We start from the raw sequence: 6,000 nt of genomic DNA, 5'->3' as shown, positions 1-6,000 counted from the left end.
TCTTAAAATGCGAGAGGAGGTCAGCCTTATTACAGACCTGGCTAGTCCCACAGAACCCACAATAATACAATCATGAAGACCCCCTTCTGTGCTACTTATTCCATTCACATTTTTAGCATGAATTCCCTCTCAGTAGATGCCAGCACCTGTCCGACCCCCCATACTGTGTGTCACCAAACATTTCCATGTTTTAATGTAACCTCAAGTGCTGCCTGCTTTTCACTATATAGGCAGACACACAGAATTCCAAAGCCATGAGGGTATCCACGCCCTTCAAAAAGTCACTTTGCTTAATATTAAAAGTGCATTTTAATTTGAAATTGAAATGGATTGTCAGATTCGAGGTGAATTTATGTATGGAGATGCACAGTTGAGCTCTGTTAGCGATTCGGTTGTAAATAAATTGGCCTCCATGCACATCATTAAGTGGCCATCTCTGTGTCAGTGCACAAATAAACAGGCGTCTGCATGATGACGATGATGATGATAATTATTATTATTATTACTATTATTACTATTATTGTTGTTGTTGTTGTTGTTAATGCTAAGCGCTGATTCTGTTTTGCCCGTCGTCTACTCCCTCGGGTTTTTTCTGCCCTGGCACTGTCAGGCGCCAGCCAGTCGAAAAGAAACAAGAGACGCGGGTTAGCTCAGAGGATAGGCGCCAACACAAAATATTTTAACCTTTGGGGGCTTCGGCTATAGTGGGACTAAGTAAGAAAACTGTCACCATGCGCCGTCGCTTAATGACTGATCTCCGACGGATTTACCGCACCAACGCCTGGTAGCTCTGCGCTCGGCTGCACCTGAACCGGAGACACCGTGTAGATTCCGGGACTTAAGTGTTGCACGGTCTCCGGTTTCCAGCCGCCACATAGTCGCTTGCATTATGGGTATTGACCAGGGCTAGGTAATCGATATTATCGATATTTCCAAAGAGCGTTAGTAACCCCTGCCCCCATTTCCCCCCAGCTCCCTCCCTTTCGTATTTAAGCTCGTTGTTGCAGGCAGCACGTAAGGATCTTGCATTGAGCGGCGTTGCGAGAGACAGATGACCGACTGATCTGCCGCTCGCTCGATTTTAATAGGAGCTTCCTGCACTGGCGGAGCGAGCGAGCTGGAAACTTGGGCTTCTCTATCTATCTCTCTCTCTCTCTCTCTCTCTCTCTCTCTTTCTCACTCACTCTCACACCTCACCCCCTTCGAACTGTACTCCTTACTGTACTGCAGCTGATGCCTCTGCTATGCAAACAGGGTGGACGGACGGCGGTGTGCGCCTGTTGCGCGGTGTCGATCTCACTCCAGCCGCTCCGGAGCAGCACCGGTAAGCACAACCGGCTTTTTTTCTTTCTTTCGGGGAGCTGGGATGGTTTGTAGTTAGCCCTGCAATTTCTGTCTCCCTGGCTCTATCGCATTCCTCCTCAGCAACATAACGCGCATGTTCATCGTTATAGTTTACATGATGATCGACCGAAAGATATTGAATAGAACAGAATAAGTGAGATTGGCCAGCAGACTGCATTGCTCACGGCTCTTCTTTGGTGGCAGCTTGATGCCTATCATGTTTCTATAACAGCTCTCGCCGTGTCGCCTGTGCCACCGGCGGTGCGCGTGAGGAAAGCTCGCCGTGTGAGACCACACAAGCCTGAATTTGAGACTTGAATACCTGTTGTTATTTGTAATTCGTAAATGCTAAGGCGTTGGTAAAGCAGATGTGTTTATTTAACTGAAGGGAATCCGAGGATTGGCACACCGCGCTTGTGTTCATTAAGCTGTCATGTGACAGATTCCCACCCTCATTAAATTAATCGAAGACTGGAATTGGAGCCAAGGACCTCCAGACTATCCCGACAGCTGCGACCATCCATCCTATCGTTACATGCAGACACACCATAGTAGTGCTTGGTAATAATAATAATAATAATAATAATAATAATAATAATAATAATAATAATAATAATAATAATAATACATTGATTACAGCAGTTAAACAACGACGCCGTGGGTGAGTGAGAAGTGCTGCTCGTTTCTCGTAACACTGACAGCCTGCCCTTATTCGTGTGGCACCAGCATCTTCGCATTTCAGTGCCAATGCAGTTCCACGTTCAAGAAATGGAATGATTAAGCAACTCGGTTTACGTGAACAGGAGAGAGTCGGACCACATCAGGACCCATCGCCCTGGGGAATAAAGGTTACTTGAGAATGCCATCTATTTTACTCTAATGCTTCGATTTTTCAGGGTGAGGAACCAAACCAAGGTAGGGAAGACTCGCGCATGCACCACTAGCCCCTCACTCGGGACTAATTTAGCTGTCGGTAATTAACTTAAAATGCCCGGCTCTGATATGTGAACCGAAGACCGGTGCAAAAACCCATCGCAGATACGGAGATTACGTGTAAACTCTTGCGTGCATTGCACTAACCACTGCGCTACTGGGCCGTCGTACTCTTACAAATCCGGGTTCTGTAATGGCCCTTTACCGGGTGGTGAGGCTCCTCGACGAGTCATTGCTTAACAAAGACATTATTCGGGGGAGACTTTTTTCCGTTTAAAGTTGCTTCTTTGGGCTTTGAAAAGTCGACTGTTGACGAGGATTGAACGGAATTAATTAATGGACTACTAGTGGGATGCAACAAACCAAAGCCCCGTATGAGAAATGAGAACCCGTTAGCACATACGCTAAAAAAAGATTTGGGTCCAGTTTTTAAGATTTACACATTTCAATTGAATGTCTAATTCCCATCAAACTGAATCAAGTACTCTTAAAATAAGTTTTCTTTTTTCTCTGATAATACCATGAGATGATTTATATACTAAAGTTTATGAAAATAAAGCAGAGTAACTTAAAAAGAAAGGCTACTTGACGTGATGTGTTTTCATTAACTGTAAAAGGTTCAGATTTGTTGATTTTATTACCGGATGTGTTTAAAAAAAATATTTGGGTCCACTTTTTACCGTACGTGTTTCAGTCGTATGACCGATGGACTGGCGGCCTGTCCGGGGTTTGTTCCTCTTAGCACCAGCCCCACAAACTCCCACAAAACACACACAGGGGCCGCCTGTTTGGTTTAAGCGAGTTTACAAAATAACATGACATGACGATTCCCATAACACTGGCTCTTATGTTGCATTTATAGGTTCTATGGTTCCACGTATGGATCCGCTGCTTGACAAAGCGCCACTTCATCATGGAAATTGGAGTCTCTGCGTTTGAAGTTGGTTCTTTGTGCTTTGAAACACTTCCTAACTTCTTTATTGTATGATATACTTGCAGACTAAGAAACCCCAAACTGAGCCTGTGTGATTTCATGCGACGAGAGTCCTTTTAACATCAGGAGCCACTGACATTTCATTAATCTGTTACCATATATTCCTGCCTATTTTCTGTACGGGTATAAATTAATGCCAGTTCTTTCTGGACTCTTTATGTGAAAGGATCTTTTGGGAACTCATTGCCATGGAGAACAATTCTAGGTACTTTTATTTTTAAGAGCGTGTTTTGGGTATTATGTGTTAATTTTGAGTAACATACAATAGACGAGTAAAGACAAGAAGGCTGTTCTGTTAAAGTAATTTAGTGGTTTTGCTTCAACAGTATTTAATTTAATTTAAGGATTTAATGTGACAATCTAAGAGAATTATGCAAACGTATAGAAAAAAAGCCACGTAATATCAACAGCCATACTTATTTTAAGTTATAATTAAGTTATATTAACTTGAGAACGATGTATAAAATAAACAGCCCAGTTGGTTTATTTGTGAGTGTATTTATTAATATGACGGATTTCATGTATGTGATTTGTTATTGTTAACCTTAAACAATTAAAATATCCGTCCGTCCGTCCATTTTCAGGAGGGATCATCACGACGCGCAGGCGCACAATGGCAGCACCGCACCTATTTATTTTTAATCGAAAACCCATATTGTTTGTTAAATTTTCCATACTTCCAAACATTTTTGGGATACTACTTAATCATAATGATGTGTGTATCGTTTAAAAAAATAAAAAGCATTTAACAAGACTTGATGAAAAATATGAATTTCTGAAAAGACGTGAACCGACTTCCTAAGTTTAAAATGGTCTGAATTTATAAGGGTGACACGCGCATTTACTTTGAGCTAATTTCATACTCTGTAAAGGTTGAGCAGTTTTAAATAAATGTAGAATGTTTATTTACATATTGACATTATCAAAACGTATGCATGCAGGCTATTTGTGAAACCGGTTGCTGATGTAAATAAATAAAGGTTCCTTCTGGACCCTTCCCGGGGATTCGCTTTGTCCCTTGTGACGTTGCTTTGGCTGCACTTTGTTTCTAAGCGCGCACTGGAGAACGCGCCCCACATGAACGCGCGGGTATAGTCCGATATCATGTCTAAACAGTCCGTAATGAATATAATTCGTGTTTCAGGTTACCTTTAAGTATAAGCGCGCTTTTAAATTCCAATTCTGTTTTCTACATAACTCGCTCAGACTACGCTAACACCATAGGTGTGTTTAAAAAGTTTCACTTTATCAAACCAAAGATTACTATAGTTTTCCACGCAATGGGTTGTATTTAAACACTACCCGTTATTGCTCAATCTTCATTTTATATAGCGCCCTGCACAGAGCGCACTATCACAGGGAAAACGGGCAATTCTAAATTCAAGTTATGTACAATAAATGGAGGCTTCGTGGATTGAAGGAGTGCATGGAGTGTGAAAAACTGCGACTTCAAATCGCACTCTGACTCCGCTTTTCAGTCTTGGATTCTGCTTTTCTCTGTTAATAATTAAAGGAGTGGAAAAAGGGAGTCGCGGTGGCGCAGTGGCTGGCGCTGCTGCCACCCTCCGCCATTTAACGTGGCCACATTGGTGAGCATTTTCTACGTACGATTCTCCCTCTCCATGCCAAAGCCATGCGGTGTTAGGCTAATGGCGACTGTCAGCAGGCCCCATGTGTGTTGAAGTGTGTGTCTCTTGTAGCGTACGCTTTGTGATGGCGCTGCTAACCTCTTTGTGCACAAAGCTGTCAATTTAAGCTCTTGTAATCTTCAACACGACTAGTGAGTTTACAAAATCCATGTACAAATATACTATATTCGCTGACAGAAGAAATACAAAAGAAATAATTGATTGTTGAGATTTCGGGGGCTCTGCTAGTGTAAATATTTCTGTTTTTTTGTATTGTGTATTGACCGATGAAGTGGGTGGTGGTGGTCGCGTCGTTAGGTCATGTTATTCCAGAGAACGTCGGCTGCCGCCCTGCTCTCCTCATTGGCTGCTGCTCACTCGTACGCTAATTGCTTCTCTTTAAGTTGTTTCAAGGTAGGAAGTGTCACTTCCTAGTTAAAGAAGTGTGAAAAGCGATGCTCTTTAAGATCGTAACGTGTCACTTTGTAGTGGACATTGTGCAACACAGGCTGGGCATCCGAGCAGAAAGCGACCCCATCTGGTAAGAGCCCCTGAGACGACTCGGAGCAGCGAAGAACAAAAAGTCAAAGATGAAAGCTTATCCCCAAGCGAAAGAACTGGAAATCTGCAATGTCATGTGGCGGCCCAAGGGAGACACCTGGGCTTGCCTGCAGGTTTCCACTTTGAAAACGCACCCGAGGGACACCCGTGTGACTCCGGCGACTGCAGCATAAACAGCGAATTCATCTCCACCCTGAGAGCGATCTGTGGCTCCCTGAGCCCCCTCTAATTGACCTTCATTTTTGTATTGCTTCTGACACTTTTGAAGGCGGACACAATCTATAAATCTCTGTGGCCCTCACCTCTCCAACCCCCAACCACAGAAAGACTCCCAGGTGGGCGAGCCAAGCGCCGCTTGTCGTGTCGTGCATCTAAAATCAATGGCAGTGGAGGAGTGGGCTCGCTTGGAGAAATGGCACAGGAGGTCAAGATCGATTGCTTTGCAAGGTGTCAATGGCAGCATATTAAATAACGACTAATTGCCCTAGTGCTTACTAAATAAAAGGCACTACATAAAATGACAGGAGAAGCTGTTTAGAA

General features: G+C 43.4%; 1 protein-coding gene across 1 annotated transcript in view; it reads left to right on the top strand.

Annotated features, from left to right (window-relative positions):
• The first annotated feature begins 1,202 nt into the window (after positions 1-1,202).
• lrrc3ca (leucine rich repeat containing 3Ca) overlaps positions 1,203-6,000 on the top strand; it is a 28,161-nt gene continuing 23,363 nt past the window's right edge. The window contains exon 1 of the mRNA XM_039739881.1: positions 1,203-1,324. The gene's annotated coding sequence lies outside the window, so the exon portion shown is untranslated. The remainder of the gene's footprint in view (positions 1,325-6,000) is intronic.

This window comes from Polypterus senegalus, chromosome 17 (genome assembly GCF_016835505.1).
Source record: "Polypterus senegalus isolate Bchr_013 chromosome 17, ASM1683550v1, whole genome shotgun sequence".
NCBI classification, from domain to species: domain Eukaryota; kingdom Metazoa; phylum Chordata; class Cladistia; order Polypteriformes; family Polypteridae; genus Polypterus; species Polypterus senegalus.
This window is presented reverse-complemented; position numbering and strand designations above follow the sequence as displayed.